This window comes from Anopheles maculipalpis, chromosome 2RL (genome assembly GCF_943734695.1).
Source record: "Anopheles maculipalpis chromosome 2RL, idAnoMacuDA_375_x, whole genome shotgun sequence".
NCBI classification, from domain to species: Eukaryota; Metazoa; Arthropoda; class Insecta; order Diptera; family Culicidae; genus Anopheles; species Anopheles maculipalpis.
The window spans coordinates 38,260,167-38,275,319 of record NC_064871.1 but is presented as its reverse complement, the minus strand read 5'-3'; the positions used below and the strand labels follow the sequence as shown (position 1 = coordinate 38,275,319).

The 15,153-nt window shown below is 40.4% G+C and overlaps 1 protein-coding gene across 1 annotated transcript in view; it reads right to left on the bottom strand.

Annotated features, from left to right (window-relative positions):
- LOC126557843 (fizzy-related protein homolog) overlaps positions 1 to 15,153 on the bottom strand; it is a 444,135-nt gene that overhangs the window by 376,502 nt on the left and 52,480 nt on the right. The gene's annotated exons all lie outside the window — the stretch shown is intronic.

Sequence of the window (15,153 nt, the reverse complement as noted above, 5' to 3'; positions counted from 1 at the left end):
CTTGCCCGGGTGTCCTTTTTTCCCCGCTCTCTTATCTTAACATTCAGAAAAACGTTGCCATTATCCAGTGCGGACTTTCGCTCATTGGCAGTAGTTTGTGCAACCAACGAGAAGGAAAATTGCTTTAAAAACGAAAGAAAAGAATATTGTCCCCAAAAAGGAAGGCGCTTCGCTAATAGTGTTAGTGTGCGAGATTCAATAAGCATCTATATGAACGAGCTTACGAGCATAGGAAACTTTATTTTTATTTTTTGAAATTTTTGTACGTTGAACTATGCCCATTTAGGAAAGATTTTCATGTGCCGAGCCCGTTTTAATTTCATCTCAAAAGTGCCAGTCACAGTGTAGTGGCATTATCACACCCCGTGTTATCGTAGAAAAGCGCAATTTAGTGTGGAATTCGTCATTTGGCCGCATACCAATGGTGGTGGGCGTTTTAGGTTTGGGGTTCCCCTAACGAACGTTGAAATGCAGGGTTCGGCAAAGTGTTTGCAAAGAGTTGTTCTTGATGACTCTATAATTATTACTAAAACTATTAAGTAAATCCTGGAAGAGAGAGCTTCTCCAGTTAATCTCTATCAGCAAATTCTGATAGATTATTTATTTACTTAATTATTCAAAGAATTTTATAATATTTGTTGTATTTTTATTGACGGAAAAACCTCATAATGTATCGAATAATATGTGTGGCGGACTGGTGGTGAGGCGACGGTTCCTCCTTAGTGAAAACTGATCGAATTACGTGGTATCGGCATGTCTAGCAAGTCATCAGTTAGTCGGCATGACCTTAGGAGGCCGTTGAGCCAAGAAGAGGATGAAAAATATGTATAAAATAGCGTTTTATTTGCAAAAGGTAATTTTTAACATTCCTTGACAGCATTCAGCATATTACTTCTCCTTGGCTTAACCACCTCTAAGGTCACGCCGGCCATCAAATGGCTTGCTAGACTTGCCGATACCGCATAGTTGGATAGTCAGTCCTCACTACGGAGGGACGGTCCAGATGGGATTTGAACTCTGGTCCTGCCGTTTGACCGGCGCCGCTGTTGCCTATACCCCCGTCCCATTAAGCATTACTCCTAACATTAATTTGTCAATATTTAGAATAGCTCACCCGGGGAAACGACGATCCTTTCACGAGTGGGAAAAGGAAATATGTTTATTTCAATGTGACTTGTACATTTTTTTATACATACGATGTCACATTATTATCGTTGTTATTTCAAGAGAAACGGCCTGGCCGAGAGCAATACGGCTATACGGGATAGACGTTTTAAATGATACAAAAGAGCCTTTGTTTGTGAATAATGTGCTAATAAATGGGCGAGAAGAGTCTTCTTCTTGGCTTAGCGACATCTATGGTCACGCCGGCTTACTAGACTTGCCGATACCACGTAGTTGGATAGTCAGTCCTTCTGGACTGACCCAGAGTGAGAAGAGTATAGCTACAATTAATGAGATTTCAATTGATACTTTATTCGAAACTTTTTTGAAAGGCTCAGGCCAAAAAGGCTCAGATGCAAAGCAGTTGAAAAATCGGTAAATATGCTATTTTTTAAGCAGGGAAATACATTTTATGTTATTATAGTAGTACTAATTTCTTCAGCACTATCGAAAAAAAATAATCAGCCCAATTTAAGTCAGCTTTTAAGCATTGCTAACCCCTGACTTTATCCCATCCTTTATCGAACTCCACCGAGCATGACATCGTTTGGCGTTGGAAGTGAAGTGAAGTAATAAAAATGCGTGCCTTAGTGGGGCGAGTGCAGCAGAACGGATCAGCCCAGAATATTGATTGATTGCATATTTTTACGGTTTTTTTTCCCCCCAGTGACGCTTGATGCTAAACCGAATTTGTTGGTAAATGGAGCACGTATACAGTTCAAATTGGTTTATCCATGTCATAGAAGCTTATGCTTTATTTGCTTTTCTTTCTCTCAAGCATATATTTAGCTTCCTATTTCTGCCATAACACCAATTGAAAATAACCGATTCAGCTCACAATAGCGGCGCACGCCAGAAGTATATGGTGAAATTATATGTGTTAAATAAACACGACACGGACATCTATCCAACCGGTGTGATTTTAATTACATATTCAACATTTACCGAATCAATATGCTTATGCTCAGTGCAGTGAGCGTACATACAAAAACACTGCAGAATGCATAAAGGCTGCAAAATGTTTGCATAAACGATTTTCATGCTAATATAGTAGTTTCAATAAACGATGTAGCCAAACAAGTTTGTGGAAAATTATTAACTAGAACAAGAGAGTGAATGGTAAACTAATATGATATGTTGTTATTTGATAATTTATGCTAAATTAATTGCTAACCCTCAATATAGTTTGAAAACTAATTGATTGACAGTTTGATTGAGTCATAAGAATTCACCGATTGATGTGCGTATCATTGGTGTGTTTAGAAATATTTCGATGGCCAATTTAAGTCCTCAATTGCAGCAACCAGGAGAGCAAGCTCCAAATGTTTATTAACATCGAATTAGCTGATAAAATAGTCACACCTCTCTGATGGTGTGCAAAATACTATATAATTTTTTTTTATCGATGGCTTCATACATTTGTATGCTCTGCGGAGTGTGCTACATTAAACATTTAAAATCAATAAAACGATAGATCTCGCTTACCAGCGCAGCGGCAGGCTGTATTTAACAACTAGGTTAATATTTAATTACTTTTGGCCAGGTTGTAGGCAACCGTACGGCAGCGGCCAGGAAATACGCTTAATTGAAACAGCAACAGGAGATTGCAACCTTTGGGAAATTGACAATCGAGATCACTCAGAATTTCCCCTCCGGGAGCGATTATTGACACTCGTTTAATTACAAAAAAAGGGATAAGGATATTGAGCGCTTCGCTCGACTTAATGAAAAATGTGTCACAACTCCATTTGTGTAAGAACGCGTCAGACAAGAGCTGCAGAAATCTGTTGTGTCCCATAAACGATACTCAATTTTAGTTTCTCAACGTTCAGTTTCACAATATCGCGTTGCATTAAAACCATCGCATCGTTTATCGAAACCACAAGCTAAGATGTGTGTATGTAGCTGCTGGTGGGGTGGAAAAGTGCAGCATCCGGGACAACAGTTTATTCCCGACCGCAGCACTGTGATATGGTAGCAGCAGCAAAAGGATTGCTTACTCTCTATGCTTCGTCATGAAAGCAGATAACACTGCCAACCGCTTGAAGGAAGAATATATTTTAATTCATTAAAATTACCCACGGGAGCGGATAAACCTAGCCCAAGCCACACTATGGGGGCTCGCATGCCAGCTAGCGAATCAAGTGTAACTGATTTTGTTACAGTATCGTGTGAGCTAAGCTATGAACAAGCGTCTATCTTGAAGGTCAAGTACAGCACGAACATTTGCATAATTCATGAGCTGACACGGGAGTGTTTTCAAGATTTTTGTTTTGCAGCCTTAATTTAGTTAAAACAAAGTAGAGAAGGAATTTAATCAGTGATACACCCTCAAGATTGTTGTCGAAACTAAGCGAGAAAATTTCTCTTCCACAATCGAGTTATATGCAATGTAAGTAATTTCGTTATACTGCACTTGTTTTCAGATTATGTACAAAAACTCTAATCAACTTTGTTTGGATGGGACAGTAAAGTGGAGCAAAAATAATCATGAAAAACAAAAGAGAACACCACCAGCTCTACTAGGGTGTTCCGTTGAATGTACTACATGTCGCCGAACGTGCACGGAATTGTTTCGATTCCTCTCAATTAGAGACAATTGTCCATCAACTGCTAACAGTGACGAGATGGAAATCACCGCACCGAGTGCAGGCCCACCACCATCAGAGTCGCGCGAGAACCCAACGTGTGATCTAACGAGTGTCATCCCTTCACGGGCCGGCCCACCATTCGTGATTTGATCGCCGTTCTGTGCTGGATGTGATTCATTACTTGTTTGTGCCTGGTCGGGCCACACGATCCCATAGAATCTTCACGCCACATCCGGCGTGGTAGCGACCGTACCGCCATTTCGCAGATTCACGCCCATCCATTCCGTTGCGTCGACCGTGCTGCAGACCACAATTAAGTTTGTTGGCGTTTGAGTTGCTCCCTGTGCGATACCTATGCTCACACTTTTTTCTAACCTTATCGAACCCCACCGTCACCAGGTTTGTTGAGCGGCAGGTCTCCAACACAACCTAGACGCGACAAGATCTACCACCCACACGTCACGTACGAAAATTGGACCGTATTAATGCAAACTTGATTTACCATACCGCCACTTTCTTTCGGCAAACCTTATCAACCCGCGCACCCGTGCTGTGTTTCGAATAAGGTCACTCACTACTAGCTTGTAACGGTTGGGAAGGAGGAAAACAACGATGGCGACAATGTTCCTCCCGTCCCAGCAACGAGATCATTGTCCGCCGAGATCATCGGGTGTTCGCCCCGGTGCCGGTGGACACGTTGATATTGATTGTGTTTACACGTATATCACGTGTTTGTTGGTGATGTTGATGTTCGTCCCCTTTGACGGGAAGTGGGTGGCATAAACAAATAAACGCAATAACTGGAATCAGACGAGGCTCGGAAAAATAATCTCTATTGCACTCTTTTTATTTTCCTCTGCTCGTTTCCGGGTTTTCACCACGTACAGTGGCATTCGGGTTATGATAATAATTCAATTATCGTGTGCCAGTGTACCAGGAAAAATGGCGAAATGAGTGCGAATCGTTGGCTCTTCTTGTGTTCATCTTGGTGTGGTGATACAGTGGTGCAGTATTTAAAATGCACAACATAAACCATGCTTCGCCCTGAACATACAACGATAATGAAACATTGTTTTTTGACCAGCCGGAAAGTGAGTACGGAAGATATGGTATCGAGCTGGAGAATTTTCATTCTTCAATATCCAGTCATATCATCGTTTATTCTGGGCAGTAATTTGGATTTTTAAACGTTTATTCAGTTTGTTATTTGTTTTTCAACTCCTTGTTAGTGCACCAACATTATGCAATTAAACAAATTCTATCCAATTATCACATATTCGGGCACTTATAATTTCCAATGGGAATACTTTACGATTTAGTTCGCATCTGGCAGCAAGGACAGCAAAGTATTTTTTGACAGTTTTGGGCGTAATTAACGATAAATATTTTACGAAACTCCTACCGTAATATGACAAGCTTTGAGAGATTTTTCATATCTCCTAAAAGCACATCATATCCTTCAGTAGGGTCCCTCTTGTTACACTATCTTCGTCTTCTATTGGAAACTCTTGCTGGAAGGCGTTGAGACCGTTCCGTCCACGATCATCTGACGTCGACGTCTGTCATCCATTGAATGCATTACAGTAAAGTAGCGATTATTCTATAATTAATAATAGCAACATTCATCAAAACAGTCAAAGAACTTTAACTTATCTTGAGGAATCAAACAAAACAAAAATTGGGCGAAGAATTTTCAATATAAATCCCCCAACAACAAATATCAGAATGCCTTTCACACCAGCCGCCTGTGCTTTATGTTGAGCACAACAAAGCATAAACTCGCCCAGTCTCAAACAACATTCCGGCTAGTAAGCAGCTAACATCAGCCTAGGAAACGACGGGCACGGCTCGAAAATCGACCAAACTGGACGACCTTGAGAAGTGGTTGTTCAAGGGAAGGATAAGCGTACGTAGATGCTGCTTTCTACCGCCTTCAGCGGGCTGTGGCACAGTTGTGAAAGAGTTTTTGGGTTCCGTTCCCATTCCATCAGTGTTCAGTGCTGGGCGGGCGAGCTGCTAGTTTAATGGCTTCTTCGACGGAACAGAAAACGGAGCCAGCCATCGTAAAGCACTTTGGCAAAGGTTCGTTAATTCGACGCTGGTACGATGGAGTGGATCTAGTGAGAAAATACGTTCACTACACAATGCACACAGCTATCAGACACCATTCTCTGTTTCCGCGCGGTCCACCTAAGCCCAAGCAACACTTGTTTGAGTTTGAGTAGCTGTCTGCCGACTGTTGTTTGAATTAAAATTGTTGTTTTTTTTCGCACTTTCAATTTGCATTTAGATTGATCTAAGTGAGTTGTATTTCTTGATGTTTCATGAAGCAGAAAAGTGCTTTAGTAGTTGCAAATAAATCATCCAGTTGGTACAATTCTCAATTAAATTCTTGCAACTTTAGAGAGCAAAACTTTAAGTCCTTAGCAACACGGGAGCTTTTAAACCGTAAACAAACACATTTCAGTTATTATAACGGATGCTAATATTTTTATATGTTGAAATTGCTTATTCCAAACCATAAAACTTCCAAACTATCATGGGGATTCATCAAAGTTATTATAAAAAAATTATTCACTCCCAAAGACAAACATTGATAAATAAATAACTTTATCTTCGGAATGAATCTAAAATGTGCAAAATAAACTGTGTTTTCTTTCTAGATTCTTTGAATCACCTTTCATAAACATGTTTTGTCTCAAATTCTCGCTGTGCATTGGCTGCATGTCGCTTGTATTTAACTTTGGGATAAATTATGAACAACCTGAAGTCAAAGATATTTCGTGGAAAGCTTTTTTTAATGCTTCAAAAACCATCCTGAATCTGTTGTGTCAACAAGATTTCCCTTAAATTTTCGCTCCCATTAATTCTAGTTTGTCCAGCAGAATGCATTGATGGAAATTCGGGAAAAGTCTTCGAGTAGATTTTAATTTGTTTGTTGATGAAGATATTTCAACTGTTTTCAAAAGAGGAGGAAAGTTACGAAATAAAATTAATCCATTAACAGGCCGTCACTGATGAATAAAAAGAGTAAAATACTTAGTTTTGATGGTAGATTCGTAGTAAAAGAATATACAAAAAAAAAGGTGCATTACATATACTTTATAAAACATATTGCTCATGATTTCTTAAACCCATCGTGTTTGAGAGATTTATTCTGTTCCTTGGTCAGGTCTTTGCTGGAGTATTGCCCTGTTATCTGGTTTCCGGTCCATATTGATGACTCGGGGCCATATCGACCCCATCGAGAAGGTGCAGAGGTCTTTTCCCAAGCTTCATGTTTGCACAGTCTTCGGTGTACCCACTTTCACCATCCTATCATTAATCCCTTGCTCTTTCCTAAAGCAATTTCACCTAGCTTTAATTTTAATATTAAGTTAGAAGTAAGATTGCACATTCACCCATTAGGAATACATTAAGGAATAAATGAAATGAGAAGAAATGATACAAATTTCAACCACTTTAAGCCCACTTTCCACTTCTACAATATCTACAAGCAAACACGAAAAGAAAACTTATTTATTAATCATTTCCAGAACTCTCGAAGAAGCATTGTGCCAACGCGTGCAAAACACGTGTTTCGCCTTCCATCCACACGCCATCTAACAATCTTTCGTTTTCTCGCTCGCTAATGGGAGGAAAAGCAAACTTTTTTAACCTAATTATATCCACTGAAACTGTCCGACGCAACTGTACACTTGTGCGGGCTTTTCGTTGCACCTTCGTTGCATTGCTTTTACAAACATAAAACTTCGCCCCCGGAAGACTTTTGATAACTTTGTTTTCACAGCTGCAATGGGGTTAGCGTTAGAATGTTATCGCATAACGCATTTGGTTGAATTGGAAGAATAAATTAAATTGAAAATCACTTGATTGAACCCCTACACCACCGGGGGTTCGGGATGACGGGAAGAAAGCAAAAGGCAATGGTAAGTTTTCACAAAAAATGCCTCCAATCGAAATACTCTTCCCAATGCAACGAACATATTCTACACAATCGCCAGCTTTTTGCCACTCCACTCCACAGTCCAAACATTTCCCAGGAAATGAAAAATGTTCATCTAATTCCGAACGGATTTCGTTCAACCAGCTCGTTCATCCCTTTCCAGAGAGCGTTCACAGGAAGCCTCGAGACCTCGATTGGGGATCGAAACCAGAGCTCTAATAGCAGCATCATATCGCCACAGCGCACACGTCACCACCCTCTGAGTGGCTATGAAAGTTGTTCTACAAACTATGCGAAATTAAATGTTTAATTGAACAAGATTAATTCGCTACTGTGTGCTGGTTGTTGGACGGTAAAAAAGAAAGTCCAAGAAAAGCAAGTAGCAAGTGTGCAATTAAAAATCGAACAAGCGGTTCAGTTATGGGGAAAGCATTTTCGTATTGAATAATTGATTTTCATACGGAAAGCTCGAAAAGGTTAAGGTTGATAAAAGATAAAAAAGTGAAGCTTTCATTGAAATTAATATAATGTAAACTTTATGTTAGAAAAACGAGGCGCGGGTTCTTTTGCTTTTTCTCTTTGACTTAGTTTATTGGTCCGGTTTTAGCGCTCTATTGTATACGTTTCCGAAATTTGTTCGTTCCTGGTGTATTCGCGACTGCCGGGGTTCGCTCTCTGACTGATCCTAGGGCAGGTTCGTCCTGCCCTTTTCTGATTCTTCTTTTTTCTCCTTTCTTCTATTCGCCTCCTAACTGACAGGGCGTTGGGAAACTTATAAAAGTTTACAACACTTTATATTTAGCTTCATACTGTTTTATAGTCGTAAAAATCACCTCACGTACTCACGTGTTAGATAACGACAATGCCCCGATAATCTAGTTTTTATACAAGTTCATGTATAAACTAGAGTTATTTATTTATTTTATTTATTTACAATTGATTATGACGGTCCAGTGCCGTATTGTCATTGCCGTATTGTTGAAAAAAAACAATTACAATCATATTGATAAAGCATTTCCTCCTTATTCTTTGCCTTTTCCCGGGCATACTCGGTTAATAAACTAGATTTATATTATTTTATTAGTATTTTTTATATTATTTTTCTAAAGAAAAAAAATAATATAAAATGCATGTTAGTTTTGTTATAGAATTTGTTTACATCGCAATATCCAAATCCATCGTGCAGAAAAGGTCGAAGAAAGTGTCCAAAGACTGAAGACCGAAGTCGAATCATTAAGGCATCTACTCACAATGTAAACAAACACATTAAATAGTTATTAACCGACCGTCAGAGTCTGCAAACATCCACCTTAAGCATGGCAATCAGCAAATGAAAAACACGCTACCAACACTCAAGCAAATCACAACGCACCGTTTCAAACAAACCAATCACAAATAACCCGCGAATTTTCCACACCTTCAAGTGCACAAACGGCGCAATATGCTTTCGTCACACGTAATTAAGCGTTGGGAGTTGCTTCCGCAAAACTAGGGCACTAAGCGTAGAAATTGAAGTGGTTAGACGATTAATTTCCACTCAAGTTACACTGTTAAACGGTATGTTACACGGTAAGGTTCATATGTTAGTATTGGACGCAGAAGCTACGTAAGCTCCCTTAAGATTCTTTGATGCTTTACTTGAAGTTGAATTAAACAGAATGTACTTCTTCAAAGAGCACACCGTACTGCCACCGCATGCGACAGTTCATCACAAACTGAACAATAATTTTGCATATGTTTTAAACAATTTCAAGCACAAGAAGCGGAAGCATTCTCAGCGCAAGTGGTTGTGTTTTTTTAGAGATTAGAAACACATGCGACAGGGGGCTGCACACTATTTTTCTGTCCCTTAACGCCGTTCCTTATCTTGCTATCGCGATTGTGGTACGGGGTGTCGATTGCCTCACGTATTTGCTGGACGTTTCGGTTTGCGATTTAATACGTTATCGGATTGTTTCTCGACTGGTTGTTCCGAAAAACCACAATGCCGAGTATGTGTGGTACAGTGTAGCGATGAAAGCGCAATTGTTAATGTGCGTGTCCGTTTTATCTCGACAAGAATACCATAGTAAACAATATTCCGAACCGCATAAATGCTGACCGCAAACGCTAAACGCAACCCATCACCACTATCGCGCACTAAACGAATGTCAGCGAAATAGTTTCATTTGCAAAAGATAAAAATTTGAAACTTTATTTTTAGTACGAGGAATCGGTTCGGTTTATTAATTTGCAGAACTAAAAGGGAGCACCAAACGGTAAGGATTTTAAATTTTATTTTTGTACCTTTACCTGCTGATCTCTGATACATCGCTCAACTTGTTCGGAATCCGCAATAGTAAGTTTATTAGGATTCCCCTTTAAATTCAGTACTAGGCGCCCCCTTTCTTAAGATTCCCCTTTTAAGTACTAGGCGTCTCCATGCGTAAATCCTTAAAGGATAATACTAAACGATGAAAACAAATTGAATTTCATTGAACTATGTTTTGTTTCCGTATAAAAACAGTATAAAAACTTTGCCCATATGCATACAGTTTCAGGACAGCGGTAGTATTTGCTATTGATTTTCTATTACTGCAAACCGTTTGTGATTCCAATCAATCTTTACGAATTCTCACAGTGCATTTGCCACTTGCATTATTGGAAAACTTTACAGCAAATAGACGTGCCCGTGGATATTGACATCGTTCGAGTATTTGAACCATGTATTTGTTGTAAAAATACAGGGAATCTTCTCCAAGCACTCCGCACTAGGGAGCATGAAATCTACACACAACATGTCCCTAGAAGAGATGACCGGAGTGATGCCGCTTAAACTGCGTTTTGAAATGCTGTCGCTTCGCCTTCTAGACCGTTGTTCAGTATCAAATCCTTTGATAATAGCAACATTTTGAAGCGCTTCTAGAGACAGGTTCTAAGAGCAATATCTTAAAGATCTAAGAAGATTTTGTTGCCCTACAAGTGCATGCTAGCGCTCCACAGGCATTAAATCGTGCTGCCCTGCCTGAGAACTACAGTTCCCTTTTAACCCTTTTATACCGAATGATCTTAGCCCGTGGGTAGTTCCGGGCATTTTCGTGAACAAGTATGGTCATTTAGACCAAATAAGCCAGTACTACATACTGATGGATCATCCTCGGAGGAGGGCACTGGGTTCGGTGTTTGTAGCGAGTCCACCGAAGCATTTTTCAAATTGAGGCAGCCATGTAGTGTTTATACGCAGAGCTAGCCGCAATCTTGTACGCACTATTGATGATAGCAGCGAGACACTCGGACCAGTAATTCATCTTCACTGATAGCCTTAGTGCTATTGAAGCACCGAAGAGTCAGGACTTCCTCACCATAAAAATCATTGAACTGCTTGGCTCAATGTTCAATGAAGCGTTTAGGATCTCGCTAATTTGGGTCCATTCTCATTGTAAAATTCCCGGCAATGAGGCTGGCCAAACCAGGCGTCCAAGAAGGTGCTTTTTACGACCGAACTATCTCCCAGGAGTTACTCCGTTTTCCACAGCAACTTTTCCTGTCTCGCTGGTAGAGCATGTGGGAGGCGGATTTCTGTCGTACCCACTCTCGATCTGACCGCAAGTATCTCTGCGACCATGGTTCGACGGGCCTCTCTGTAGACCGGGCATTCATACGAATGATGTCTCGATAGATCGACTGATGTCGAATCATTTTGCATTGAATGCTCATCTACAGCGTATAACTCTGGCTCAGACAAAAGCGTGTGGCTGCGGTGACGGATTCCACGTTGTGGATCCCCTTCTGTGGTCCTGCGTGGAATTTTAAACCGCAAGACCTTCCTTGTTGAGCGCAATCGATCATATTGGCAGACGACCGGGTACAGAAATTAGAGAAGTGTTGGCTACCAGTGACCTCCCCTACATGAGGATCATTTACCGATTCGCCAGAGACAACGGTCTTGTCCTATGATTCCACATCCCTAGTATCCTTTCAATCCTTATCTGTATTCCCCCATTCCTTTTTTGTTTAATGTTGTGTTGTCTATGTCTTAAATGTATTTTTTGTAGTGTCACGGGTGATCCGCTGATGGGACGACAGCACTCGGGGGTGATTCCAACACTGCCGTAAAAGGGAGGCAGGCGTTGTTCTAAGTACAGTGTTCTCTAGTCTAGTCCAGCTTTGACACAACGAGTTTGACTGCCTTTTTCGCTGGGTTCGGGGTGTTTGGCTGGTTCATTCTCGAGTGCAGCAGAAACGCTGTTACTGCTGCAAAATGGAACTTGTCGATCACTCTTAGATCTGACGCTGACCAGAGCGAGCTTGGTCAACGCTTAGACAATACGGCGATAAACCTTAATAATATAATATGTATAAATAAATTAAAAAAGATGGCAATCCTCTTCAATGAATGAACTTGCCTGCCGAAGTACACTATCATATTATTGATGGTGTACATCGACTTGTGTGTTGTTCGTTCATAAACCCATAATAATTTTCAACTTAACATACCGAAGCAAATTTTCCATTCAATTTCACATGGCAGGAACATTATTTTTTAAATCGAATTATATTAATTGTCCGCCAATATATTAACCATTTGTCCCTTTTCTTTCGCTCTGCTACACACCGTACAATGAGACATTTCCCATATCGAGTTTTGTAAAACAATCCCATTGGAGCATATTCGTATACAACCTTTTTTCTCCTGTATCTGATTCCAGAATGTCACGGTAAAACCACTTCGAGCTTTGGACCATACAGTACCGGGCGTACTTGGGCGTCGTTCCTGTCCCTGATTGCGAATGTCCACTCCACACCCATAACAGCTTACACTCTCTGGAACGGGCATTATCAGCCATCAGGTAAAGTGGAACGATTGTGTGCACTTTCAGCAGTGAGCGATATCAATTGGCCGTCAGCAGTAACAATGAACCACACTGCCATGGCAAGTCGTTGCCACCACCGTTGTCGCCGGACTGGTGCGGATGGATTAAAATATTTAATGTTTGTTCAGCCGTTTTCTTTACCCGTTACACACTATTTTCCGGACCGAGTGTTCTGCGAGAGGTTTTCCTTTTTTTTTTTAACCGTATTGCATTCCAATTCGGGGCGGGGTTTTTTTATGCAACGTCGCAAATTTGTGCTGTTTGCTGCGAAGTCATGTATAGTTATTGATAACGTTGAAATTCGCAACGGTTCGGTGAACATTTGCAGCAAACGTTCACTTTAATATGAAACGTTTTGATAGCGTTTGCCGAAAACGGACCTTGTATAGATGTGCAAATATGGTTTGCAATGTGCAATAAATCTTATCATAAATCGGTAACGCTGGGAGGTGTGGTTAGAATAGCTTAGACTCTTCAAGCCAAACGGCAAAAGGTTGGTAATGCATAAAACTGCAATCCATTCTAGCGACATCCACAGACAGCCAGCCGTTTGCAGTCATGCTTTGGAACTAATTGGTCCAACTGCCAATGACAATCCTAATATTATGACTATTGCAGTCTTCTTTCACATGCAGTACACGCTTCCTTGCAAAATCCCAAAGCCTACACGCATGTCGACCGTTTAAGGAATGGATGTGAGATGTCCCAAATAAAACAGTAAAACCACATCATCCATTTCACAACTAAAACGACTTCGACATAGCAACTGGACTGGACTAAATGAGAACCGAATGTCTTTGCATCCGCATTGTTTGAAATGATATGGTTTTGTTGTGATGCTCACCACATTTTACTGTGCAGAAACCACGCAAACACCAACCATTCTCTTTATGCAGTGTGCAGTTTGACTACATTGACTCACTATACTCGTTGGGTTTTATAATCCTCCCAATGCTTGAGAACAGGATATTGGCGTTGTTTTTGCACCTAGTTAGGTTTGGCAATCCCGTGCAGGTGGTTTAATTTTGTGATAGCAATTAGTCAAGTAGTAAAACATCGTCCCACTTGGTTGTATGTGTTTGCATGGAGATGCTGCAAAAAAGCTCCGCTCGATATATTTTTTGGGTCATAAAAAAAGTGTGTTCAAGAATCGTTTTCGTGTTGGGAAATAACCGATGATACAATCAGGAGTTTTCATCAAATTTTGCTCTTGTAATTGTATTAAAATATTTGCTTTATTCTTATCAGATACTGAGGAATTTGATACTCATACTTGGAACAACTATGCAAACGAATTATTAGGTCCGCAAATAAATAACAGCCGTTTTGAAATCGATGGGGCCACTGTGGACTAAGGCGTGATTTTGACCTTTACCTTTAGTAAATGTTTCTAGTTCTTGAAAATGTCAGATTTTGAGCCGGAGTGTTGCTGTTTTTTGTTTCGAGCGAAGAAAACATCGAGAGCTTTCGAGTGTTTACGGCGATGCTGCTCTAAGCGAAACAAGGTGTCGGAATTGTTTTCGACGCTTTCGAAGGCCCAAAACGTTCGCCGACGAAGAATTGACGGAAATTACTGGAGGAAAATCATTGCCCAACGGCAGAAGAGCTAGCAGCCGTGCTTGGTGTAACTCGTGTAACTCGAAAGGTGTTCCTGCCCAGAATCGTGACGAGAGACGAGAAGAGGATTTTTTCAGCAATCGTAAGCGCAAAAATTATGGGGATCCCCCGGTTATACCCCAACATCATCAGCTCGGCCGAACATCCATAGCTGGAAAGTTATGCTGAGTATTTGGTGGGACCAGCTCGGCGTCAGCTACTACGAACTTCTCAAAGCAGGTGAAACAATCACCCTCAAATGAGGTATTTTACCGCACCCACCGTATTCACCGCATCTGGCACCATCGGATTTCCATCTGTACCGACCAGAAGATCTCCCCCTATGAACAGATCCAGAATTGTTTGGATACCTGGATTGGTGGAAAGATGGAAGAAAGTAATAAATAATAATGGCCAATACTTTGATTGACCCAATTTAGACAAATAAAAATGCCACGAGTAAAAATAAAATTTAGGAAAAAAACGGCCGTTATTTATTTGCGCACCTCATAATAAATAAACTTTTTAGGAAATCATGAAGTGTAAATCTTTTTGCACAGTAATGAAAGTATTGGCTTCCGCGAATATTAATGCATTAGCCAATTTTGACGTTGACTTGTACATTACAAAGAATTTAGTACGTTGTCCCTGAAGGCGAAGACATCCAACAGGCTAGAGTATGTTCGTCCGATTATATTTCATTGGAAATTGTATTGACAGCAGTATGATGAGGAATATCATCTGCAGAATATTCAACTGAGTATATATCGAGAGTTTAGACGTACGATGTATAAATTAATCGGAAACCACAACTCGGCACTGACTAACAGCGTTCAATTACCACAAAGTCGTACAGGAAATAGATATTTTATGATGTCTTCAACGTTAAGAATGTTCTGGACGTATCAATACATAATAAATACCATAGGGTACCATGGTAAAACATCAGCAATCAGCTTAAATCGAGACCAACCGAGCGTAATTCACGTTGTTTTTGTGCCAC